Genomic DNA, 26,458 nt, shown 5'->3' with positions numbered 1-26,458 from the left:
AGAAATGAACTGTTGTCTCAGCTGAGCTCCCTTAGAGGAAACTTTCTTATCAGCCACCAGAGCAGAAAACACCACCAGCTTCTCATCCTCATCAACTTCCTGGGCCTGGCTTCGGCTGAAAAGAAAAACTCTCCCCAAGGCACACACATCTCCTAATGCCCACACAGGAACATTCTCCAAAGCGTATGACTGCATTTGAAATTTGCCTCATGCAGAGAGAGAGTGGAGCGTATTCACGTTCAAATCATTCGGCAAAGCGGGTCCGCAGGACAGTGACACCATCCTAGGCCCATCTCTAAGGACACGAGACCGCGGTTAAGAGTAGAGTCTGGGGACTTCCCCGGCAGCCCGGCGGTTAAGACTCCGCCTTCCAATGCAGGGGGTGCAGGTTCAATCCCTGGTCAGGGAACTAAGGTCCCACATGCTGCAGGGTGCAGCCAAAAATTAAAAAAAAAAAAAAAGAGTACAGAGTCTGGAGCCAGACTGCTTGGGCCCTCTTTCTATCAACTGCATCCTTTGTTACTTTTTTTAAAAAAATCTATTATTATTATTATTATTTGGCCATGCTGTGTGGCTTGTGGGATCTTAGTTCCCCAACCAGGGATCGAACCTATGCCCCCTGTAGTGGAAATGCAGAGTCCTAACCGCTGGACCACCAGGGAAGTCCCATCCTTTGTTACTTCTAATCTTTGTACTTCTGTTTCTTCTCTGCAAGACAGGGATAACAACAGACTCTTGCTCCTGAGATAATACATTTAGGATGCTTTGGACAGGGCTTCATACACAGTAAGTGCTCATAAACACTGGCGAGTATCATTCCTATGTGCAAACTTCTCCCAGCCAGAAACCACCCATGGCCCAGGCTGTGTGCCCTTTTCCTTCAACACCCGTGAGCAGGCCAGCTCCGGGGCCCGGAGAGCTTGCTTCCCTGGCAGCCCTTACCAGCCGACACGGCGGGCCAGAGCTTCCGACATCCTGTCCTGGCATCTCACGTGGCTCGAGTGTCTTGCCTCTTTCTTCCCTCTTGGGCACAACAACGTGCAGCACTTCTAGGGCAGTATACTTGCTGATTGCTTCCTTCATTATTACTCACAACAACCAGCTAAGACACTGCCAAAGAAACACTCACAGCTGGCCCTGCTGATGACGGCGTGCAGGCCTGTCCTTCCTCTCCCTAAGACCTGGGGATAAAGAAAAGTGGGGAGGAAAGAGAGACTGGAGGAGAAAGCTGAGACCGGCAACACATCCCAGCAGGGCAGGCCCTTGACCCACTGACCAGGAGAAAAGAACAAGTCAGCACTTCCCTGGAAGAGAAGAAGTTTGAAAATGACGGTAGTTTAAAATCCTCATGTCTGGGCTTCCCTGGTGGTGCAGTGGTTGAGAACCCACCTGCCAATGCAGGGGACCATGGGTTCCAGCCCTGGTCCGGGAAGATCCCACATGCCGCGGAGCAACCAAGCTCATGTGCCACAACTACTGAGCCTGTGCTCTAGAGCCTGCGAGCCATAAGTACTGAAGCCCACACACCTAGAGCCCGTGCTCCACAACAAGAGAAGCCACCACAATGAGAAGCCCGCACACCACAACGAAGAGTAGCCCCTGCTCGCTGCAACTAGAGAAAACCCACACGCAGCAACGAAGACCCAACGCAGCCAAAATAAATAAATTAATTAATTAATTTAAAATAAAATAAAATAAAATCCGCATGTCTACATGAAAAGCAAATAACAGAATAAAGCGGCACCGGCTGCTCCCCGATCCCGGGCACCGGGCAGAGAGTGGATCAGTCAGAGTTCTGGAAGAGGAGGCATGATTAAGAGATTTATGTCAAGAAATGGGCTCATGTGATTGCAGGGGCTGGTAGGCCAGGCTGAAATCCACAGGCTGGAGACCCCTGGGCTGAAGCCGGTGCTGCCGTCCACACACGGAATTTCTTCTTTCTCGGGAACCCCGGCTGTGCTCTTAAGGCTTTCAACTGATTGGATGAGGCCCACCCAGTTCTCCGGGATGATCTTCACTCAGAGTCAACTGATGGTGGGTGACAATCCTCACAGCAGCACCTAGATTACTGGCTGGTTGGGTTCCTGGGTCCTACAGCCCGGCCACCTGGACGCCTCGAACTGACCATCACAGAGAGGCGGCCTAAAGATCTCATGACTCACGGCTTTGGACGCAGACCACCCATGGGACAGTTCCTCTCCTGTGTAGGTGGTGGGGCATGTAGGGGGTGTTCTCAGTGTGACCTCTACCCCGGCACAGGAGGTCCCAGAAACCTGCGTTCCAGGCAAGGGCATGCAGATGAAGGCAGCTCCCGAGCCAGCGCAATCTCTCTGCCTGAGAGGAGAAAGCCCCTGGGAGGGCATCCCACACACGCTGCAGGGGGAGGGTGCAGGCTTGTCCTTTCTTGGCTACGAAAGGTCCAGTGGGGGCTGATGGGAGTGCCCTCTTACCTCAGTCCTCTGCCCCTCAGACAGGTGAACGCATAATGCTGTGTCCAAAAAGCAACCCAGGGAGGACCTTCCTGGCAGTCCAGTGGTTAAGACTCTGCGCTTCCATTGCAAGGGGGTGTGGGTTCAAGCCCTGGTCGGGGAACTAAGATCCCACATGGTGTGCAGCGCAGCTTTTTAAAATAAATTTATTTATTTATTTATTTTTGCCTGTGTTGGGTCTTCGTTGCTGTGCGCGGGCTTTCTCTAGTTGCAGCGAGCGGGGGCTACTCTTCCTTGCAGTGCATGGGCTTCTCATTGCGGTGGCTTCTCTTGTTGCAGAGCATGGGCTCTAGAGCGCAGGCTCAGTAGTTGTGACGCACGGGCTTAGTTGCTCCGCGGCATGTGGGATCTTCCCAGACCAGGGCTCGAACCAGTGTCCCCTGCATTGGCAGGCGGATTCTTAACCACTACGCCACCAGGGAAGCCCCCCCAAAATTTTTTTTAATTAAAAAAATAAATAAAAAGCAAGCCAGGCGAGACCTTAATTGTTATCTTTCAGTGTGGAAAAAATGTCCCAATATGTCCAATTTTACCCCAAAGGTAAGTTCAGGCAGAGGACATTTATCGGGTTAAAGCATCGGTTCTCAGCTTTCCTATGCATAAGAGTCGCCTGGGGGCTTCCCTGGTGGCGCAGTGGTTAAGAATCTGATTGCCTGCCAATGCAGGGGACACAGGTTTGAGCCCTGGTCCGGGAAGATCCCACATGCTGTGGAGCAACTAAGCCCGTGCGTCACAACTACTGAAGCCCGCATGCCTAGAGCCCGCGCTCCGCAGCAAGAGAAGCCACTGCAATGAGAAGCCCGCACACTGCAGCGGAGAGTAGCCCCCGCTCACCGCAACTAGAGAAAGCCCACGCGCGGCAACGAAGACTCAACGCAGCCATAAATAAATAAATGAATAAATAAATCAAAAAAAAAAAAAGAGTCGCCTGGGAGCTTGGGAAAGGGGCAGATTCCCAGCCCCACAGCGGAGCTTCCGGTCCAGCAGGTCTGGGAAGGGGCCAAAGGCACTTTCTGCAGTGACCGTGTCCTCCGGTAAATACAGGGACAAGAGGAGTCCAAGTAAAGTCTCCCCCTCCCTTGACTCCCAGCCTAGGCCGGCCCAGGTGGAGGACCCTGGAAACTGGAAACAGAGGCAGGCTTCCCAAGGTAAAGACAGCTACGTGGAAACAAAGGGGCTGTGGCATGCCTGGCTGGTATGAGCTCTCCGGCTGCAGACCTGCCCGTGGTACTGCTGCTGAGGGTGGGAGGGCTGGTGAGTTTCACTGGGGCGGGGCACGTCCTGAACCCAGCAGCGATCTGGAGCAGGCATCACAGAGTGTGGGAAGATGGAGACAAGGGACCTGCCACGTCCTGGTCCAGCCCACCCTCAGGCTCAGAAACAGTCTTGAAAGGAAAGATGGCTCAGGGACTTCCCTGGCGGTCCAGCGGTTAGGACTCGGTGCTTTCACTGCCCGGACCCAGGTTCAATCCCTGGTCGGGGAATGAAGATCCTGCAAGCTTCGTGGAGCGGCCAAAAAGCAAACAAAAAACAAAACAGAACAAAATAACAACAACAAAAAAACCCATGGCTCAGAAAAGCATGATGGGGAGCTGGGCGCATCCAAGCCAAACCGGATGCATCTTCTACGGCTAAGCAGACCCTGCCCCTGATTTCCACGCAGAACCCCATTTTCTGAATCTAGGCAGTTACCTGGATGAAGGGGTCTGCCTAGGGAGGCTGCCTCCCCCCACCCCCCCGCCCAGGCACCAGGGCTGATCAGCCAGGGCCCTCAGATGGAAAGGACAATCTTCCAGCCAGAGAGAGGAGGCTGGGACTTCAGGAACAATCTTTTCAGTCAGAGAGAGGAGGCTAGCATGAATAATCAGTCAATGTCCCCAATTTCCTGTGTTCCATGAAATACAAAACACACCAAGTCAGCAGTCTTTCACCAAATCAGACTTTCCTGGAAAGTCACAACCCAAGTGAACATACTTTTTCAATGTACTTTCCTTTCTACTGAAAGGCCTTTGGTCCAGTTACCAGGCGAGCTTCTGCTGCATTAACACAAGATGTTTAAAAGGCCCGCAGTTCAGTTCAGAGCTGTGATGTTAAACAGACTTCACTTCTCTTCTTACAGCGGCCCTTTTGAGCCCCAAGCCCAACACATCGTGCTGCAAAGCCAGTGCTGCTGGGCCAGGGAACCAGGAGGCATACAAGAAAACCAGAAGTCATCTTTACCAGGGGCGTTTTAAGTTCCTAGCACTTAAGTTCTAAGCATTAAAGAAAAAGTGTATTCTGGTAACAAGGCTCTTGGATGTTACGATTCCTGGGAAAGCAGGACCCCCTCTCCGTCCACGGAGATGTGGAAATTCACTCAGGAAGGCTTCCTAATTCCACAGCACGTCTTTCAGAAAGCACGAATGTCCCCTTCATGCACCCACCCATCACATGAGGACTTGAGAGCCTGTGATGTACTGGGTGCTGAGGACTCCATGAGGAGGATGTCCTGGGCCTTGGGGGGTCCATGGGGAGAGAGAGAGAGACAGGCAGGAAATTGCGACATGCAAAATCACAACCGTGAGCAGTTCTGAACCACAAGAACAAGTGCTTTGGAAGTGCCTGTCCTGGTGGAAGAAGCACGGTACTCAGAAAGACTCACAGTTTTGCATCGCACACACCTCCGCAAGGCTTTGAAAGGAATCCGTGATGTTGAATACCAGCCCTAATGTCCTCTTGCGTTTCACAGTGATGTCAAGAGCTGGAAGAAATTTTTCTGTCCTTGCATTGATTTCATCCAGAAAACCTGACCCAGTGGCAGGAAGGTGACGGCAGGTCAGAGATCCAGAGATCCTTCCAGATCTTCAGGTGATTTCTGTCCAGGTCAAAGTGGGGGCAGAGACAAACCTGCCTTAAGAGTGGGGTCTCAGGGTTGGGGCAAAAAAAAAAAAAGAAAAGACCTCAAACATTACTATCAGGTCCGCGTCCATCGGAACCAGCTTTCCCAGCATTGCAGCCACCACCTCCCTTTTCCCTGAGGTTCGGGAGCTACCTGTGCCTGCCCTGGAGAAAAGAGAAAACTCCAGCAAGTCCCTGGGAGGTGATGCTGGTGCAGGCCCGTCCCTGGCAGACCCCACAGTGTTGTGGGCGAATGGCAGATGGCTCTGGGGAGCTGCCAGCCAGAACCCTGTTGCTGCTGCCCTTTGCAGAGCTGGAGACGTGTTCACCTAACACCTCTGAATATTTAGAACTCCTAGTGTTTCCTATTCCGGTTCTTAGGGACGGAGCCTCGAGCAGCAGGTTCATCAAGAAGGAGAAAAGCTCAAACTCTTAAAAACCACCAGACCAGATGCTTAAGGAAGAGGGCTTCCTGGGAGGTGAAAGGCTAAGAGGGGACACCACAATTATCTGAAACTGCCCTTGCATTAAGAATCGAGTATAAAAAAAATACACATATTTTAGGAGCAAGAGTTGTTGTACTGCCCCCAAGTCAGGTACAAATCTGAATAAATGTAAATTTCCAGTGTAGCAGATATCGCCCCAAATCCACACCCTCTCTCCTCCTGCTCACAGACCCTGATTTGGTTCAGGTAACCCACCCTCCTCTCCCTGATGGGCCTCACAAACTCCATCACAATAACCCCCTCCCTTGCCACTAATTGGCTGGGGCTGGACACGAGGCATAATTCTGGCCAATGAGATATGTGGGCAAGTCAGCGGTGGAGGGCCTCGGGAAGGGCTTCCTCACTTATAATGAGAGACCCCAGGAAGAGCCAGGCGGGAGGGGAGCTGGTGGGAGACAAGTCAGCATGTGGAGGATGGCAGAGCAGAAATACGGACAGAGCCTAATTCCCTGACCTTGCTAAGCCCTGGATATAACCCATCACAAAGCTGCCCGACCTCTGCACTTATGTTTTATAAAAATTTTAATGTTCTGATTATTTGTCATTTTGAGTAGGGTTTTCTCCTACTTGCAGAGGAAGGAATCCTAATCAATATATTGCATAATCTAAGCAATTCAGGCACCACAAATTACCTTGGAATAAAAATTTTAAAAAAAAGCAAACCACTTAACAAAAAAGTCTCTGTCACAAAAGCTTCAACAGCAGAAACAGCTTTCCTGTCCTCTCCCTGTAAAGTGCAAGGGCAGTTTGAGACCATCACAGCATCTGCTCTGAGCATCCGGGCGATGTTCCGGGATGCTGGCAGACAGGGGAGGGCACGGATTGCAGAGAGGAAGCGGTACCTACGGTTCAATGATGCCAAACAGGACAAAACCAGTCCCTGTTTGGGGTGGGTAGTCCTGGGTTTGTTCTTCAGACCTGTGCTCTTTCCCTTCCTGCCCTCAGGCCAGAAATCCCCCCAAAGACTAAGGGAACAACTCCCTGGCTAAATAAAATGCGGGTGAGAGTGCTGGAGACACGGCTTTCACAAGTCTAGTCTTCTGAACAGGAGAGGCGATTTTAAACTTCAAACAATTTCAAAATAAAACCCAGCCCAAGGGCTGTAATATAAATTTTGAGTTTTGGAAGAAGCCCGGCACTCCCTGTGCTTCTCTGAGTAGGGATTGAGGGCGAGGCAGCCCCCAGCCCGGATCCTCCTTATGGAAAAGGAAAACAGCCCACCTAACCACCACAAAGTCTTCCACAGGCCCTCCGTTTGCAGTTACAAAAAAATCTCATCGTTTCTGGACCTTGTCTTCCTGATTTGCCATTCAGCATCCAGGCTCCGTAAGAAATTTGCTTTTCAGAACCAAGGACCGGACAATTAGACCTGTTTTTCTAACGTCAAGGTCAAGTTTCCCACACACCGACAGAGCAAATCCTCTCCAAACACGCTCACGATTTCCCCCGAAAATCCCAAAGGCCTTTTTCTCAAGTCATAAGTGTTGCCTGAAGTTGACAGCGAACTGAACCAGCAGAAAAGATAAGACGGTGGGTTACCTGGTCTGTGGGCTGAGGGAGGACCCGGGATGAGACCCTCAGCTGTGGCCCTACAGCCGCAGGGCTGGCTCCACCTGTCCGACCTGCCAGGTTCTCCGCCACACCTCCAGGCCTGGGCTCACTGCCAGCGCCCGGGCCCGCCATAGGTATGCGTTCACCTTCGGAGAAGTGCCGGCACACGGGTCCCCCCCACCCCCCGACTCTGCTCCCACCCTGTGACCTGCCCCCCCAGCCAGTCAGGCACTGGAACATCTCTCCTGAGTCATCTGGATTCTAAATCTAAAGCTGGTAGAGAAAAGAACAAAAGGGAAGAGGAAGGAGGGAGGGGAAGAGGGAAAAAACCCAGGCCCACACCCACCCAGCGTCTCTGTGACGGTCAAAGGTGAAGGCAGGTGGGACCACGAGCCTGGGCAGGGCCTCCACGGTGATGGTCAGGGTCAAATTCCAGGGCTGCTCTTTCCCTCTGGGTGGCTATTTTGGGAAAGCAGCTTTGCGCCAGCAGTCGACAGACTGGCTACTGCGGACGCTGGAATCCGGAAGACTCAGAGCTCTGCCAGCACCGGCACAGGTGAAGGCAGGGAGAACAGCCCCACAGAACAAAAGGCAAGTTCCGGGCGCCCCGGAAACTCCACTCTGAGCGCCCACAGGCCCACCCATGCCTCTTGGCTCCAACCCTTCAGTAAAGATCTCTGGGCACCCGGAGTAGGAGCTGTCTGATTTGTGAGAGGAGGTCCCGACTTGATGTGTTAACCCGGGGCTGATGGGCATGGCCGGTGGGGCTGGTGGCATCTGGTCCAGCAGCGCCACTGGCTATCACTGTCCTGCCAATCCAGGATGAAGTGCACCTGGCGGCCAGATCTAGCTTCTGTTCCCTTCTGTTCCCTTGCACTGTTCTCTGGCCCGTCCAGCGTACGTTGACAGCGAGCATGGAACTCTCGGCACTGGCGGAGTGTGAGGCCACAGGCGGTGCCGGGCGGGAGGGGGGCGGGGGGTGGGGTGTGGGCAGCGGGGATCGCGTGCTTCCGAGGCAGCCAATTAAGTCGAGCCTCTGGGCACACTGAGATCTTCCGATAACTAGAGTTTTCGAGTGCAAGGCAGGTTCTAAGATCTAAAGCCCCCACTAGGAAACCAGAACCCGTTTCCCTAAGGAGTCGGTGAGGGACAGAGCTTAACTCCTTGACCTTGCTGAGCCCTGGATATAACCCACCACAAAGCTGCCCGACCTCTGCACTTACGTTTTATAAAAATTTATAAAAAATTGAGGCAGGAAAAAGAGCCCAAGAGAGGACCAGTGGCGGAATTCAGACAGAACCCAGCCTCCTTCCTCCGGGTTACAGCCTCGATCACCAAACGTGGGTAGGAGAAGGCGTGGCCTCCGACCTCAGGGTTACGTCGGTCCTCAGGGTTACGCTGTGCTTTGTGAAGTCCCGTCTCAAAGCCTGCGGCTTTCTCTGGGGCCCCAAGAGGGGCCACAAACAGGCCAGGCCTTGCTCAAGGGTCCTGACGCACAGCAGTGAGGTGTGACTCTTCCTCCTCCTCTTCCTCCCCATCCTCCTCCTCTTCCTCCCCATCCTCCCCCTCTTCCTCCCCATCCTCCCCCTCTTCCTCCCCATCCTCCCCCTCTTCCTCCCCCTCCTCCCTCTCCTCCTCGACCCTCCTCTCTCTCAAACAGCCAGTCCTCTGCCTTCTTCCCCCATCAGTCCTGGGTCAGAGGCCTTAAGAAAATCCCCCAAGCACTGGCCAACTTCAGACCGCCCTGACCCTTAGATCATCTGCTAGTCACTGGGCTAAGACCTAAACTAATGGGAGAGAAATGCTTGGCGATTTCAGAAAACTGAACTGCAAGGGTGCTCACGATAAAATCGTCAGCAGGAGCCCTGCTTGCCCTTGAATGCTCTGCCTCCAATTTGGTAGACAGGAATCTTTTACATTTACGTACAAAGTCCCATGATAAGTCACTTGGGATCCCCCAAAGTAGGAAGGCTGCTTGTGGTTAGAGCTGGATGAGTCAACGAAACAAACAAATGAGCTCGATGAGGTCAGCTTCTTGGAAAAGGAACAAAGAAAACTGCACCCAAGCGAGAAGCAGCTTACGATGCCAAGGCAGTGGTCACTGAAAGCCCATTCTGAATCTTTGAGGCCGGTGGCTCTCAATGGGGGCAATTTTGTCCCCCGGGGGAGATCTGGCAATGTCTGGAGACCTTATTGGTGGTCACGAGTGGAGGCGGGGATGGTCCTGGCAACCAGTGGGTACAGGCGTGCTGATAACATCTCGCCGTGCCCAGGATCGACCCACAGCAGAGAGTGACCCGCCCCAAACGGCAACAGTACTGCGACTGGGAAACAGCTCTAATACCACGAGGAAGATTCTCCTCTCTTCTTTAAAAGTCCTGGACAAATGTCCTTTAATCACTGGACATATCCCTCAGCCCAGAGGGCCACCTGCTACCTGCCGAGCCAGGCAATCACAGGTCAGTATCTTTGCAGGGGCCTCTAGCAACAGACCCCAGCTTGGGCAAGCTGCCAGTTGCCCCCAGCCAAGGGTCCCAATCCTCAGAACTGGACCCCCCCCACCTGCTGTTCAGCTGCGGAGACCTCCCAGTAAAGCCATGGAGAGAGAGCGGTGACAGTCCTCATCATCACAGCAGACGACCTCACCTGTGGCAGGTGCTTTCCGGGCGCCAGCGACCTTTCACTTACTTTGTCTCGCCCGAATAAATAAGAGCCTTGCCCATTAAAGCCGTCTTTCTGCGTTCCTGACCTGCCAGGCCAGTGGGACACGCAGGAGCCACACGTCCAAGTGCACAAGGGGATGGGGCAGGGAGAGCATGTGCCCGCCTTCACATCACATGAAGGCAGGGCACTGAGGGAAGCTGGGAGCTGACCGAGACCCCTGAGCGTGGGGGGCATCCGAGGAGCAGGATTCGCAGAGTCACTCCTGCCGGGTGAGCCACCAGGGACCGGAGCTGGGCCGATGGCACGGCATCTGGGGGTCCCCCTGGCTCTTAACTGCAGACTCTGCAATCGAGGGTCTGGATGTGAGTCCCGCAGAGACGGGGGCTCTGGAAGGATACGGAGCACATCACGCTCCCGGAGTTTTTTCTGCCTTTAGGCTCAGCCAACAGTCAACAGAAACCACCCCGAGAGCTGGGCGGATGGGAAGGACCCACGCCCAGGCTGACGGTGGCCGCCTTTGGGGAGTTGGGAGTAAGGGGAGAGGCAGGCCAGAAGGGGCCCAACCCATTAACTTCATCTACCTCTGAACTGTTTGACTTTTTATGAGCATTGCTACCAATTTTATAATTTTAAAAGAACATTAACAAAGCTGAAGAATGAGGGCAGAATATCTCGCGTCCGCGCCTTCTTTCCTGGGAGCACACTTTACCTGCTCAGGAATCTCTGCACTGCTATCTTGATCGGGCTGGTGACCCCGGGCGCCAGACCCCAGAAAGCTGCCTCACGGAGACTCTGCAAAGGCCAAAGAGAAAGGGATGAGACAGGGCAGCTGTCTCCCGCCAACCTCAGGAAACAAGAAGAGTCCAGGCCAGGCCAGCAGCCCGGGCGGGAGGGAGGCTGCCGGCCCGACACCCCTACATCTCCTGCCAACCCTCCCTGAGCAGCTGGCCGTCACCATGATGGTGGAGGAAAGTCATGCACGGCTAAAACGTGTCTCCCCCTCACCCCTCCACCACACCTTTAGGCTCAGCGCCTTCTCACCACCCAGTCTGCTCACAATTGGAACAAGGCCCAGCCTCCTTGAACTGCCACACTGACCTTTGTGTATCTCACTTCGGACCCGCGGAACCCGAGATCTGGTTTTCCATGTACAATCAGCTTCTGGCCTGGGACCCAGCATTGTCACCACGGCTCAACCGCTCACTTCTCTCCACCCCTAGAGTTCTGGGCTCCCCTCCGCTGACTGTTACTCACAGCCTGGTTGAATAACTCACACACAGGTGTCTCCAAGACCATTCGCCTTCCCAGGTTCCCCTGTCCTGCACGGGGGACCCAGAAACCCAGAGACAGGGCTGGAGCTGGGGGGACAGGGGTGACCCAGTAGGACAACTCACATGCCCTCACATTCTTATGGGCGTCTACTTCACCACTAACATCAAAGGAAGATTAGAAATGCAACGTTTGGCCATAACAACATCACATTTTAACAGTATAGTATACATTGCAAAATGTTGTAAAGAAAAATGGATACGTTGATAAAAGAATATTCAAAATAAATGGTCTAAAGCTTGTGTGTGTGTGTGTGTGTGTGTGTGTGTGTGTGTGTGTGTGTGTATGTGTCTTTAGCTTAAGGATATACAGGTACAGAGAAGAAAACACAGGCAGAACAGTCTTTGACGGTAAATCAAAGCAATATTTTTTTGGATCTGTCTCCTAAGACAAAGGAAACAAAAGCAGAAATAAACAAATGGGACCTAATTAAACTTGAAAACTTTTGCACAGCAAACCATTGACAAAATGAAAAGACAACCTACTGAATGGGAGAAAATATTTGCAATTGATGTGACCAATAAAGGATTAATATCCAAACTATATAAACAGCTCATACAACTCAATATCCAAAAAAAACACAACCCCCCCCAAAACCAAAAAGCCCGATTAAAAAATGGGCAGAAGACATGAATAGACATTTTTCCGAAGAAGACATACAGATGGCCAACAGGCACATGGAAAGATGCTCAACGTCACTAATCATCAGGGGAATGCAAATCAAAATCACAATGAGATTATCATCTCACACCTGTCAGAATGGCTATTATCAAAAAGACCACAAATAAATGCTGGCAAGGATGTGGAGAAAAAGGAACTCTTGCACACTACACTGTTGGTGGGAATGTAAACTGGTGCAGCCACTATGGAACACAGTATGGAGGTTCCTCAAAAAAATAAAATAAAAATAGAACTACCATAGATGAAGCAATTCCACTCCTTGGTATATATCCACCCCCCCCCAAAAAAACCCCCAAAACTCTAATTCGAAAAGATACATGCACCTCAATGCTCACAGCAGCATTGTTTACAATTGCCAGGATATGGAAGCAACCTAAGTGCCCATCAACAGGTGAATGGATAAAGAAGACATGGTGTATATATATACACAACGGAATACTACTCAGCCGTAAAAAAGAATGAAATTTTTGCCATTTGCGACAACATGGATGGACCTGGAAGGTATTATGCTAAGTGAAGTAATTCAAACTGAGAAAGACAAATACCATATGTTATCACTTATATGTGGAATCTAAAAAATAAAACAAACAAATGAATATAACAGAAAAGAAGCAGACTCACAGATTTAGAGAACAAACTAGTGGTTACCAGTGGGGAGAGAGAAAGGGGAAGGGGCAAGATAGGGGGAGGGGAATAAAGGTACAAACTACTATGTAAAAAAAATAAGCTACAAAGATATATTGTACAGCACAGGGAATATAGCCAATATTTTAAAGTAACTTTAGATGGAGTATAATCTGTAAAAATTCTGAATCACCATATTGTCCACCAGAAACTAATATTATAAATCAACTATACCTCAATAAAAAAAATAATTTAAAAAACTAAAAAAAAGAATATACAGGTACAAAGGCAAACAAAACCAGTATTCCCAGTGGGCTAAACGGAAAAGTCACTTGGATGCTACGGAGATGATGCCCATCTGGTTCCCACAAGAAGGGAGCAGCTCCCTGAAGCCCCAGTCCGGGGTCTGGACTCTGGAAGTTAACCGGGGGTCTGGAATGCAGGGGTGGGAGAATGGAAGAGATACAGAAGCCAAGCAGACATGAATTCACTGCACTGAGCAGGAAATTAATGGGGGAACCTACCCTCTGCCCCACATAGGGAGGCTCGAGCATCTAGTCTGTTTATGAGGCAGGGCAGGAGGACCCAATGTCCCTATGTGATCAGACAGCTCAAGGCTGGCAGGAATTATAAAGGACGGATGTTTGTGGACCCCAAGTGCCATCCGCTCTGCTCCTGTCCCTACACACTGATGGCTCACTTTCCACCTACGCCCACAAGTATTCAGCGTCCTCAAACCCTGCGTGACAGCTGATTCACTGAGCAAAACCTGTCCTCAGAAGAACCGGACGCCCCAACCTGCAAGCTGGCTGGCTGAGGGGGAGCCTTGGCCGGTTCAAGGGGTTTTGCATCTGACTGTAGAGTGAATTTGCTTTCTGGCTTAAGCCAAAAGAATGAAGCTCTAATTTGTAAATGTGAGCCACAAACCAGCTCACTGAAGGAGACTGGGCGGGGGTGGCAGCGGAAGGGGAGGTTTCCCTGAGATCCCTTCGGCTCCCTCAGATGCCGGCTCTCCTGCCTCTCTCTGCACCTTGCGGGGCCGGCCTCTCTGTCTTGAGCACCCACTTTCCAGCTTCAACAAACAACCGTTACTTGTCCTTCAAGTCTCGGTCAGCCCTCCTCTCCTGGGGGAGGCACGGTACATGCCCTGGCCGTGGGCTCCCATGCCCACCCCAAGCATCACCCATCAACGCCCCGGGCTGCTGTCAGAGTCAGGAAGCCCTGGTTCACATCCTCTGCTCGCCAATGACCAGGCTGAGCTGCAGGTGTATCGTCTGTACAAGAGGATGCACAACACGGGTTGAGACAGCGGATGGGAAAGTATTTCAGAAACTGTAAGTGTAAGGAATTATGTTTACGTGTTAGACTCTCTTGAGCACACCTAATTTGTAAGTGAACAGTGATTTGGATTCTTCGGAAGTTTGTTAGTTGGGTACCCGGAACCAGGAATGCCGCAGCCCAAAGGGATAACAGTGTCAGTGCGCAGGTGCGCTGACCCAGCCGGTGGCGCGGGGGGTGGGGTGGGGTGGGTGGTGGTGGCGGGGGAGTCCACTTAGCTGAGCGCCTGTGCTCAGAGCCGACCTCAGGCATCTGGAAACGCCTCTGCGACACTGAGAGACTACATTTCTGTTGTTTTAAGCCACCCAGTTTGTGGTCATTTGTTACAGCTGCCACAAGACCCTCAAATACCCCTGGGGTCATCAGGGAACTCACTGCAACAGGAAGAGGGAGGGGACAGGGGCTTGTGGGGGAGGAGCGAGAAGAGACCTCTGAGCAGCCTGAAACTCCTGCGCTTCCTCAGAATGTACTGTTACCCCCAATGCTGTGCTCTGTTGATATTCTCACCTTCTGTTAATCAGTACTCTCCTTGGATAAACCTAGTCACCCCAACTTTACAGTCAGATGAAATTCAAAATCAAGTAAACGACATGACTAACATTAAAAGCAACGAATCAAAGCTTTGTTTTCAAATGACACCCACTCCCTTATTCTGATATCGGGGTGGGGCACGATTGCCCTTGAGATCCACTTATTAACTCGTACCTTACACACAGTGCTAACCTGCTGTAGGGATGGGGGTTTCTAGCCCCGCAGTAATTTAGAAGCAGCCACTCAGAAGGGAGGAACAGGTTTGCTGTAATCGGATTCACTGACAAAACCAAGGAGAGACAGGTGAGAGGGCTGCAGAGCCAGAGAAGAAACGCGAATGCTATAGAACACACTTACTGACACGTACAAGAGCCCGGTGCCCTGAGGCTGGGGCCTTCGGGCCATCGTTCCACACTACACAGCACAGCCATGCATCTTCAGGGGGATAGTCTGGCTCAGCAGGAGAAGGTAAAACTGTGTTTATTCTGCTTTAAGAAGCATACTGTTCCCTTTGTCCGCCTGTCCCCCCGCCCACGGTCCTAGGCAGAGGGTGTCCCACCCTCTCCTCTTGTGAACTCTGCCCTGGACGCAGTGAGGGGACCAGCGCGGAGCCGGGACCACAGCCCAGAAGGGGCTCAGCCAGCGTGCCAGCCGCGGGAACATGTAAATGAATGGATAGAAGAACAATAAGAGATGGGTGAATTTAAAGTTTTGATTAAATGTCTGAATTCCTCACTGGGCTTGGCCTCTCTCTCTGCTGACTCTGCCTCAAGCTCCTGTGGCTCTGTTTCTCTTTCACAAAATTCCTGGGACCATTTAACCATGGAAACAGCCATGACGATATTAACGAGGGCAGTCCTCAAAATCCAGGGGGATCAGGAAAAATTGTAAGAAATGCTGCCAGTGTCTCTGTTTTAAAAATTGTAAATTGCTGGCAGGACAAGAAACTATGAGGAACAAAAGGTCCACAAATAGAATTAGAAATGGTGGTGGACAGACCCTTCAGGCCCCGTGACTGTGGCCTCCTAGCGCTCAGGCCCTTGTGCCATCCCCTCCCCTTGGGTGTGGATGGGACCCAGGACTTACTTCTGAACAAGAGAAGAGGGCTAAGGTGGCAGGATCGCGGATCTCAAAGTGCCTTCACACCATTCGGGCTCTGGGTGGCCCTGCAGTCTCCCACACATCATGGGGGAAGCAGCAGAATGACCACGACTGCAGACTCTGAGCCATGTTACCTGCATTCAAGCCCAGCCTCAGCCATAACCACGCTTGTGCCCAGCGACGTAAACCCCCTAAGCCTCAGTTTCCCCATATGTAAAATGGGTACAGTAGTAGCTTCCTCACAGCCTTGTTATAAGGATTAAATAAGGGAATATTTGAAAAGTGCTTAGCACAGTGTGTGGCACACACTAAGCACTCAATAAATGTTTGCTATTTATGCATTACTTGTTCACCTTCTGTTGTCCTGACTGGATGATAAAGTCTGTGTGGGCAGCGATGGTCTGTCCTGCCGACTGTTGCACAGAGCCTTGAACACGGGGTGGATCACAGAATACTTGTGAATGATGCGATCCTCTGTGAGGCAGGCAGGATGGGAATTTTTTATTCCAAGAAGACGGGTTGAGAGATGTTAAATTCTTACCCAATAGCACAGAGGAAATGAGGGGTAAAACAAGGACCATCTCACTACCAAACAATGTACTTTCTACTTCTCCACTGCCTTCAACACGACTTCTAACAAAGTTAATCTGACACGTATTTAAGGATAAGTGCTAGCCTCCAGTACGGTAATTAGGCTTAAATGGAAACAATTCACATAACTGAACATAATTAGCACTATGTGTACACACTCAAGCTTGCATTTCTGGAAGCGTTCTAGAGAAGGTGTGATTCTCTGGTGAAGAGGAGGGAATGAGAGGCTGGGAAGCATTTGCTTTTTTTTAAAAAAATTCAGGGCTTCCCTGGTGGCGCAGTGGTTAAGAATCGCCTGCCAATGCAGGGGACACGGGTTCGGGCCCTGGTCCGGGAAGATCCCACATGCCGCGGAGCAACTAAGCCCGTGCAGCACAACTACTGAGCCTGCGCTCTGGAGCCCGCGAGCCACAACTGCTGAGCCCGCGTGCCACAACTACTGAAGCCTGCACGCCTAGAGCCCGTGCTCCGCAACAAGAGAGGCCACCGCAATGAGAAGCCCGCGCACCGCAACGAAGAGTAGCCCCCGCTCACCACAACTAGAGAAAGCCCACACGCAGCAACAAAGACCCAAGGCAGCCAAAAATAAATAAGAAAATAAAATAAATTTATTAAAAAAAAATTCAGTGTAGAATGATGTGGCTTAGGAGTGGCTCGAAGGGAAGGGAAGTTTTGAAATACGTTGGGGTTAAACGGCTTTTGAGGGGATGGGACAGTCCTCAATGGATGCCGAGGTGGAAAGCTATCGGGGCCCACGGTGCAGGCTTGGTCTCAAATATTACTCTGGGCCCGTCCTCCCTTCCCTCCTGCTAAAAGGCCACCACAGCTGCCCGCTCACCCTCACAGGGTCTCTCTACATCCCAGCCCACATCCCTCCCCTGGCTCTGCCCTATCAGGGAGGTGGGCTTTCAGGGCAGGGAGATGGCTGGGTGGTACCCAGGGTAAGTAAATTCAACACAGGCCCCCAAGCAGCTGTTTCTCAGCACATTATCCAGAACAGTTTCTCTGTAGCTCCAGGCTGGAGGCAAGGGATTTGAATTTGCTTTGGGTTTTGGGTAGATAATTCTGAGAACCACCACCTGCCTTGCGGTGATCCTGGAGGAGGAACTGTATCCATCAGTGGCTGATGACGTGGTCCAGGAATTTAAACTTGCTTCACCCCATCACTGGCGGTGAGTTTCATAATCAGAGGGGGTTATAACGGCAGTAGTCACCCACTTTCAAGTCTAGTTTAATTAATTTTGTTGTGAGATGATGTGACAGCCTCAGAATATGTTTAACGCCAAGTTTAGTAATCAATTCGGCTCAAGTCAACTAACACCCCTCCCCCAGTATGGACACCCCTCCCCCACTGCCGTCAGGCCAGCTCTTTCTCCTCTGGATGGAACCTCCCTTTCCTCCACCCGCTTTCCTCATAGGGAGCCGTGATGCACCCAGCTCGTGGCTGATCTGCCAGGAGGAGGAAGGGCCCGTTCAGAGGAGGCGATGAGAATCAGGCAGGAGCTGCCCAGCCCGATGCTAAGTGAGGTGGGGAGGCTGGGAGCAGTGAGTCAGCACCCTTCTCAGGAAGGGACAAGACACGCATCAGATGACAGTGCAGTAAGAGGTCACTTGGTACCATGGAGGTCAGGGTGGGGCCTCAGGACTAGACTGGTCGACCATGGGCACCATGCATGGGAGCTGCCCGGGGTCGGTTACCACCTGCCCACAGCCAGGGATACGGGAGCAGAGTGTATTCTTTTTGCATCCACCCAAGGCATTTTGCTCCACTTCAACATCTGCCACACTAGTTAACAACAACAAAAATGAAAGCATCGATCTTTAGGAAGGGGAAGAAAGGGATATTTGCAATGCAAAAATCCAACACACACAAAAAACTCCAAAAGCCTCACTACATTATATCAGTGTAAAGGAAGGTTCTTCTCATTTAGTGAAAGTATTAAATATCTGTGGCAAGACGGGAATAAAGACACAGACCTACTAGAGAATGGACTTGAGGATATGGGGAGGGGGAAGGGTAAGATGTGACAAAGTGAGAGAGTGGCATGGACATATATACGCTACCAAACGTAAAATAGATAGCTAGTGGGAAGCAACCTAAAATAGATAGCTAGTGGGAAGCAACCGCATAGCACAGGGAGATCAGCTCTGTGCTTTGTGACCACCTAGAGGGGTGGGATAGGGAGGGTGGGAGGGAGGGAGATGCAAGAGGGAAGAGATATGGGAACATATGTGTATGTATAACTGATTCGTTTTGTTATAAAGCAGAAACTAACACACCATTGTAAAGCAATTATACTCCAATAAAGATGTTAAAAAAAAAAAAAATCTGTGAAAGCAAAGCTCGTTATCACTGATGATACCTAATAGCCACCAGAGCGCCCTGCCGCATGGCTGATGTACATTATCTAATTTATTTTACACTGTGACTCTACGAAGTAGGTCCTAACATAAGCCCAGTTTTACAGATGAGAAGCTAAAATCCAGGAAGGTTAAGTCATATTTCCAGATTCAAGCAGCCAGTGGCAGAGATGGGCCTGGAAGGCAAGTCCTTGACTTGAAGCCATGTGCTTCATGGACGTTGGAGAACTGAGATGCCTTTGAATGGAGAGAAAAGACCCATACCTGTTAATGGACCGCAGCATCCGGCAGCGTCTGCATGGCATCTACAGCCAGACCCAGAATGGGAGGGGACGCCCAAGGTTGGCCACCAAATGCTTTCATTCCTAAGGACTCTTTCACTGAAATTGGGATTTAAAGTAGCCCCTGCCAGCGCCTCCCGCTAACTAACACACACACACCAGCCCTTGTTGTCAGACAGATTAAGACAAAATGATGCCGATTCTTTGGGTGCTGGAGCCAGGACTCTCTTTCTCAAGGTGGGGTACAAACACGAGACACAGGCAATCCCTTCAGCAAAGGCCACCGGGGCAAACTCAGCAGGAACTGCTGGATGGAGAGTTCTGGGGGGAGCCTGCATCCACATCACTCCCTAGGGAGGTGAGTTCCAAGGTCTTCCTCACTTTTCAGCAATCAAAAATGAAGATCAAAATAGATAACCAACAAGGACCTACTGCATAACACAGGGAACTATACTTAATATTCTATAATAAAGTATAAGGGAAAAGAATCTGAAAAAAATACATATATATGTATGTATAACTGAATCACTTTGCTGTACACCTGAAACTAACACAACATTGTAAATCACCTGTACTTCAGCGAAAACAAAACCAAAAAAATATTGCTAAGACCGATATCAAAACAAAACAAAACAAAACAAAATGAAGATCATAATCCCCACGCTCTCCCTAGCAAACAGAGACCAGAAGATGTCAGGCGCTCTGCCTAGGCTGGGCGGCAGAAGTGGGCCTGTTCACCCAATATTTGACAGGGTGTAGGCCTGGGAATGAAGACGGGGCCTGGGGATGGGCTGTCTGTCCTCCAGCCACCCCTGTGGGGGAGGGAGCCTCAGCCGTTCCACTCTGCCAACTCCCCCTTTGTAAGAACCCTCCACCCAGTCTAACTCCACTACCTGTATCAGACTCCTAAATATGACTCATGCATCCCTAATTTTGCTAATGCCATTCTCTTCAATTTACCTTTCCCTTTTCTCCAACTGTCTCAGAATCCTGGTTGCTCTCCCAGGCTCAGATCAAATCCCTTCTACTTCCACAAACTGCCTTGACTTCTCCCCAGCCCTGTGAGTCCCTGAAATCCCAGCCCATTTACTAACCCATTACATTCCCCACTGGGCCTATAGATACTCAGCACTGCACAGCAGTCCTACGACATTTCACATGTCCATCCATCCACCCGACAAATATTTATTAAGCACGTGCCATATGCACTGTTCTGTCACTTCCCTTGTCCATTCTCTCATTTCCCGAGGTGGGTCCTTCCCACCTTCTGTTCTGCCTCAAACCTCCCACACCCCCTCCCTCAGCAATCTCACCCAGTCTCACGGCATCGGTACCATCTTAGTCACTGAGACCCCCTGCCCTGACCTCTCTCCTACACTCCGATGTCTAACAGGTGACCTACTGTAGCCAGGTCAGAACTCCAGATTCCCCATAAACCCTACAGCCTGCACCTCCCAGTTTTCCCCACCTCGATAAATGATTCACCCATCTGTGCAAGCCACAGACTTCAGAGTCATCTTCGTCTCCTCTTTTTTTTTCCTGCCCATCCTCCCATGTCCAGCCAGCAGCAGACTCCGTCGGCTCTGCCTTCAAAACCTACTGCCTCTATCCCCTCCAGGCTACAGCCCTAGCCCAACCACTGTGGTTTCTAGCCAGACCAAGGAACAGCCTCCAGCAGGTCTCCCGGCTGCCACTCTTGTGTATGTTCTTTACACAGCAGCCAGAGTGATTGTTTTAAAACATAAGATCATGATGTTTGCAGCTCAAAACCCTCCAAAGGCTGCTGAACATCACCCTTTGGATTTCATTCTAAGTCCTCAAGGCATACAAAGCCCCTGCCTGACTTAACCTGTTACCGCTCTCCTCCAGCCTCACTGGCTTCCTTGCAAATTTCTCAAATGCACCTTTGCACGTGCTGACCCTGAAAAGCCCTCCCCTCACCTCAGTGACTTAACACCTCCCCCAGCACTCTTCATCCTCCAATCCCTTCATAGCATTTATCACGACCTAACATTATTTGAAATAGTTATTTTGTTCATTTATCACCTCTTTTCTCCATCAGAAGATCAGCTGCTCCACAAAGCAAGGATTTGCCTATCTAGTTCACTGCTGTATTCCCAGTGCTAAGTGATGCAGGCACATAGCAAGGATTCAGTAAGTATTTGCTGAATGAATGAATGAATGAATGGGTGCTGCCTAGTCATTTTCTTGTTGCGTATGTCTGACCTCCTCTAACCCGAGGCTGAGCAGCCTCTAACCAGAGGCAGCATCTTGTACATCTTTGCATCTTCCTATACCTCCTAGCCCAGCAGCCAGTTACAAGGGCAAGTTCAGGGCTGGGAAGACAACCAGGCTGCACGATCAGTGGGAGGTGCTGCCTGACGTGCTGTGACGCAAAGGACCCGGAGGCCGGTCTAGGCTTAGCATCATTGATTTGTGTGCCAGGGGCCCGGGGTGGGGTGTAAAAGTGTAGTCCTTGGGACCGCCCAGCCTGTTAACCAGGGGATTCTTGAGGCAGGAGAGAAAGCTGGATTGGCAGGCAGAGCAGGACAGTCCTGGCTGGTCCCAGGGTTTGGGAAGCTCAGGAAACAGGCCACTAACCCACAGGGCAGCTGATGCCAATGGGCCCCAGGGTACCAGCTAATGCTGCCCCATCAGCCCTCTGTTCCTGGAAAGACCCTCAAGGGAAATGTCAGGGAGTATAGGAGCCCCTCCCCCACTCCTGCTCAGCCCACCCACCTCAGCCATTGCTACACAGAGGCTCAGGGGAGCGGCCATTTGTCCCAAAGCTCTCTTGGGCCTGGAGGCAGAGGCAGAACTGGGCCCACATAACTTACAGGGCACCCCTTTGCCTTCCCGACAAGATTCCTGGCTACAGAGTTCCACAGGCACTTATCCAGGACGCCCAGCCACTTCCTGCTGCAGGAGACCAGCACGGATGTAACAGGAGGGCACGGGCCCTGGGTCTTTCTGCCCAGCCATGCTCCCTGTGCCCCACCAGGCACAGAAACAGTGAAGGCACTGGAGCAGGTGCCCTATCGGCGCTACCAGCCTCATTCACTTAAGCTGGGAGAGGGGGCGTCCATGCATTGCCGCCTGCCGTTCCCTGCCGGGAGGGTGGGCGACCAGAAGCGCCCTCCCTCGAAGTCTCCGTCCTGACCTGCCGCTCCCAGGCTGGACGCTGTTCCCACCACTGGGGGGTGGGTAGAAGGCCGGGGTGGGCAGGGGAGGGAATGGGGGAGGGTGGAAGGCGGTGGGCGGGACTGCAAGTCTGAAACCCCTTTCTCCTGTTCCTCTCTTTGAAACGCGAGTTGGCGGACTTGACTTCTTATATAACACTACTTTCGTGACCAAAGCACTCTTCACATCTGAGACTTTTCACAACCACGTTGGGGAGCTAGTTTCAATGCCCCCACTTGCAGGAGGTCAAGGTATTTGCTCCGATAGCACGTGGCTGAGCAGCGGCAGGAAGACCAGAGTTCCCGTTTCCACCCCCAGACCAGGCAGCCCTCCTGCACCCACGACGGAGTGAGGAGGAAAGAAATACCCAGCCATGCAAAACCCGAAAAAGGAATCCTTTCTCTCCAAAGATTATGAAATCAAAGAGCATTTTGTTGTTTCTTGGACATACTTCTTTCGACTCGGAGGCCACACAATTCAACAGGCTTCCCATTATTATTATTGTTAAAGTACTTAGTTTAGCTCCTGCCTCCCTGACCAACTTTCACACTGACCGAGAACTCAAGCGTTTACCTGGGCTCAGCCTTGGACGGGGCGAGCAGGTCGCGCGGGCTTCCGGCCTCCTCCTCCCCGGGGCTTGGCTCCAAGGCTCCCGCAAAATCTCGAAATCCCCCCGGATCTGCGCGGCCACTGAGGGAAGCAGCCCGGCTCTGAACAAGCCCAGGCAAGCCCAGGCAGAGCCCGCTTCTTGGTCCTCCCTCCTGCGCGCACCACCCGGCCCCGGGGCGAGAGACGCGTCTCTCCAGCCCCAGGTCCGTGGAGTCGACTCGCTCCAGACAGGCCGGGCGCCTACGGCTCCTCCAACTGAAAAGGAAAAGGGCCCAGGTAGGGCAAGGAGGGGCGGTTGGGGGCGGCGCCAGCCCGCGGGGAGCAGGGCGGGAGTGCCGCGGGCGCCCGGGTCACGTCGGGGCGGGGGGTGGGGGTGGTGTACGCGTTCACAGAGGCCCGGGGCGCGGCGGCGGGGCGCGCTGCTGGGGGACCGGGCGCGCTCGGCCGTGGAGCGGGTCCCCCCGGGCACCGGGTCCCGGCCCCTCCACCGCCGCCGCCCGGCTGGGCTGGTGCTGCCCTGGTGACAGCGCGGACAGCGCAGCGCCCCTCGCCTCCGCCCGCCGCGGGAGTCCGGGGCGGGATCCCGGGGCGCGCTCCCGGAGCCGACGACCGGACTCCACGGCCATCGCGACCCATCCGGGAGCTCCTCGCCCCTCCGCGGCGGGACCGAAGCCCGGGCGGGCCGAAGGGGGCCTGTAAGAAAGCAAACAGAAACCACGCGGCCACTCGACGCGATGCCCAGCCCGCGGGCCTCTCCCCGGGAAGGGGGAAACAGAAACCCGCGTCCCGGGAGCGGGCGAGGGAGGTGCCCCGGGTCTGGATTTGCCGTGCCCGCGACATTGCCATCCTGGAGAGCTCGGAAGTCCTACGCAGCCCCGATTCAAGGAGACGGGAAAGGACTTCTAGGGCCAGAAACTGGCACCCCGCTGGGGCCACCGCCCGCCGGCCCGGCGCCCCACCCCCACTCACCTCGCCTCCAAGTTCCGGCGCTGCGGGCCGCTGGGTGTCTGGGCTCGCGCGTCCCGGGGCGCAGAGGCGGTCGGCGGGCATCGCCCAGGCGCGGCGCTCGAGAGTCGGGTGCGCCGGGCGGGGACCGCGCGGGGCAGGGCTCGGCTGAGCCGAGGGGCCGGGCGCAGCCCCCAGCATCGGCCTTAAAGGTTCCCGCAGGCACCAACGCAGACGCTGGGAGGCGCCGCACAGCCCACGAAGTGCGCGCCTCCCTTTTCTCCCGTTTCCACGCTGCCTTGCGCGTGGCGCGGGACGCCCCCCGGGTAGATGGGGACGCACGTGCAGCAGTGGCCCTGAAGACCCCTCTCTGCTGTGCGGAGGGGGCTCCCCAGCCACTCTCCCTTCCCCAACCACCGTAGATCCCACCCAGTCCGACCAGGTTTGGACCTGGAAGACAAACTGCCCCGCGGCCCGCGCGCCCAGGTATGAAGGAAAGAGGAGTTCCCGGGGCCTTGCCGTGCGAGCGTTTCTGCCCTCAGGGTTGTTGCAGGACTGAAATCGCTTCCTCCGAAGCAAACCCTCCTCGCAGACTCAGCACTTGCGAGTCGTCAGGCACCTGTCTCCTCCGCAGACACAAAGCTGACGGCGAAGGTCTTCTCGGCCCCGTGAGGCTCATGAGGCTCGCACTGGGAGAAAATGGTCCTTGGGGGGGAAGCAGCCGCTGCCCAGATGGGTAATCCCATTTGGGCACACGGGGGGGGGGGCGGAGCACGAGGAGGCGGGGTGTGAGCTGTCCCCACTGGACAGACGACCATCCCGAGGCTCACAGGGATGTCAGCGTGGAGCCCATGTTCCCAGACTTTTCCGGGGTTTCTAGAATAGTCCTAGAGAAGGAAAGAGCCAGTCAGCAGGTGAGAATGCCCAGGTGCATTGGATAGCTGCAGGTCAGGCCTACCTTTCTCCACACCAGCAGTCCACGGGAGAACAATTCCCCGCCCACCCTCGCCCCAGGGTGGCCATCACCACGGAGTAGATGGGGTGAGGAAGGCTTTGCAGATCCTGAGATTCAGGAGGATTCAATGAGGCCGATGGCTCTAGAGGCAGCACAAGCTGATGGAAGGGGAAAGGGGCTTCTAATCCTGATTCAGTGTGTGACCTCTGGCAATAATAATTAATAATAATAATAATAGAGACTTCCCTGTTGGTCCAGTGGGTAAGACTCCATGCTGCCAATGCAGGGGGGCCCGGGTTCGATCCCTGGTCAGGGAACTAGATCCCATGTGCATGCCGCAACTAAGACCTGGCGCAGCCTAAAGAAATAAACAAATAAATATTAAAAAAAAAAATAGTAAAGCTAACTCACATTGAGTTCTCAGTGTGCAGGCATCATCCTGAACCCGCCCCAGATAATCTCTTTCAATCCTCAAAACAGTCCTATGAGATAGATACTAGTACTGCCCCATTTTCAGGTGAGAAGATCGAGGACCAGAAAGGTAAAACTTGGCCACCATCGCAAGGAGGAGAGTGGGGGGTTGGAACCAGGACCCAAATCCATGCCTTTCTGATCCCCAAGCCTCACTCCTTAAGCACCTGCCATCCGGCCTCAATTTGGCGAATTGCTTAGGCTCTCCAAGCCTCGGGGTCCTCATGTGTATGGACAGCGTGAGGCCCATGGTATGGATTCAATATATATCGGTGGAATGAATGAATGACCCCCCCAACCCCTCAGAGTAATTGTAAGGACTGCAGTAGATGGAGTTCCTGCACGTAGCGGGCACTTCCGTGCATTCATCAGCTCATCTGAGGAACCTCTATGGAACCACAGGCCCGAGGAAGCAATAGTTCCCTGCTCCAGGTGTATAGACACTTGCGAGCATTTCCGGCTGAGACCTCCGCCCTCATTGGTTCTTTCTTCTCATTTTCTTTTCAAAGCCACCAAAATGCCTTGACCTGGGCCACTAACAGATGAATGGGTACACTTGGGAGACACCAGACTCTGGTAACTAGAGGACTGAAATAACCAGATTTGTATCCACTTTTCCATCCAGAGAGGCCAAACCATATCTAGGCCTCATTTTTTTTTTTTCTTGAATCATTTTTGTGGAAGTGAGGACTGGTTTACAAAGGCTTCTCCATATGCCAAAGTCTGTCTCACCACTTCCTACCCCACCAAGCATGAGGATGTTGAGCCCATTTGTATTTCCCCTAGAATCCATCCAGCACCCGGATGTACACACACCCCTGACTAACAAGCAAAGGGGCTACGGAGAAAGGGGGCTACAGAAGTAACAAGGACAAGCTTCAATTTATGCCCTCCGCCCCAGACACAGCTTCGAAACAGTGCACCTGGGAGGCATTCATGTCTTAAATCTAACCACCGAGGCCCAAGGAGTCCTGTTCCCCAGTCGGCCTAATGAGATTGATCTTGTCCAAAAATGTGAATTAAAAAATAGGATAACAATGTCCTGGGATTAGATCATACGGATGGTTGCACAATTTTGTAAATCTAGTCATCCCTCCGTATCCAAGGGGGATTGGTTCCAGGACCCGCCTCAGATCCCAAAATTTGAGAATGCTCAACTTCCTCATATAAAATGAGGTAGTATTTGGATATAACCTAGGCACATCTTCCCGTACTCATTATATCATCTCTAGGTTACTTATAATACCTAGTACAATATAAACACAATGTAAATAATTGTAAATTTAATGTAAATGATATGTAAATAGTTGCTGGCACCAGCAAATTAAAGTTTTGCTTTTTTGGAACATCCTGGAAATTTTTCTTTTAATTTTT

At 52.4% G+C, this 26,458-nt stretch overlaps 2 long non-coding RNA genes across 4 annotated transcripts; one reads left to right on the top strand and one right to left on the bottom strand.

Moving 5' to 3' along the window:
• Positions 1 to 3,215: 3,215 nt before the first annotated feature.
• Positions 3,216 to 22,817, bottom strand: LOC309628225. Its single transcript, XR_014244250.1, has 3 exons — positions 22,678 to 22,817; positions 10,797 to 10,879; positions 3,216 to 5,343 (listed from the first exon to the last, which is right to left on the bottom strand). It is a non-coding gene; the product is annotated as an uncharacterized lncRNA (long non-coding RNA).
• LOC309628193 lies at positions 18,482 to 26,434 on the top strand. Of its 3 annotated transcripts, XR_014244228.1 has the most exons (4): positions 18,482 to 22,989; positions 24,081 to 24,394; positions 25,594 to 25,660; positions 25,871 to 26,434. It is a non-coding gene; the product is annotated as an uncharacterized lncRNA (long non-coding RNA). The 3 variants fall into 3 exon arrangements; XR_014244229.1 differs by lacking the exon at positions 24,081 to 24,394 and having other exon boundaries at positions 22,867 to 22,989; XR_014244230.1 differs by lacking the exon at positions 18,482 to 22,989 and having other exon boundaries at positions 23,018 to 24,394.
• Positions 26,435 to 26,458: the final 24 nt, after the last annotated feature.

Source organism: Balaenoptera borealis (genome assembly GCF_965194805.1).
Source record: "Balaenoptera borealis genome assembly, chromosome: 1".
In the NCBI taxonomy this organism is placed as follows: Eukaryota; Metazoa; Chordata; class Mammalia; order Artiodactyla; family Balaenopteridae; genus Balaenoptera; species Balaenoptera borealis.
This window is presented reverse-complemented; position numbering and strand designations above follow the sequence as displayed.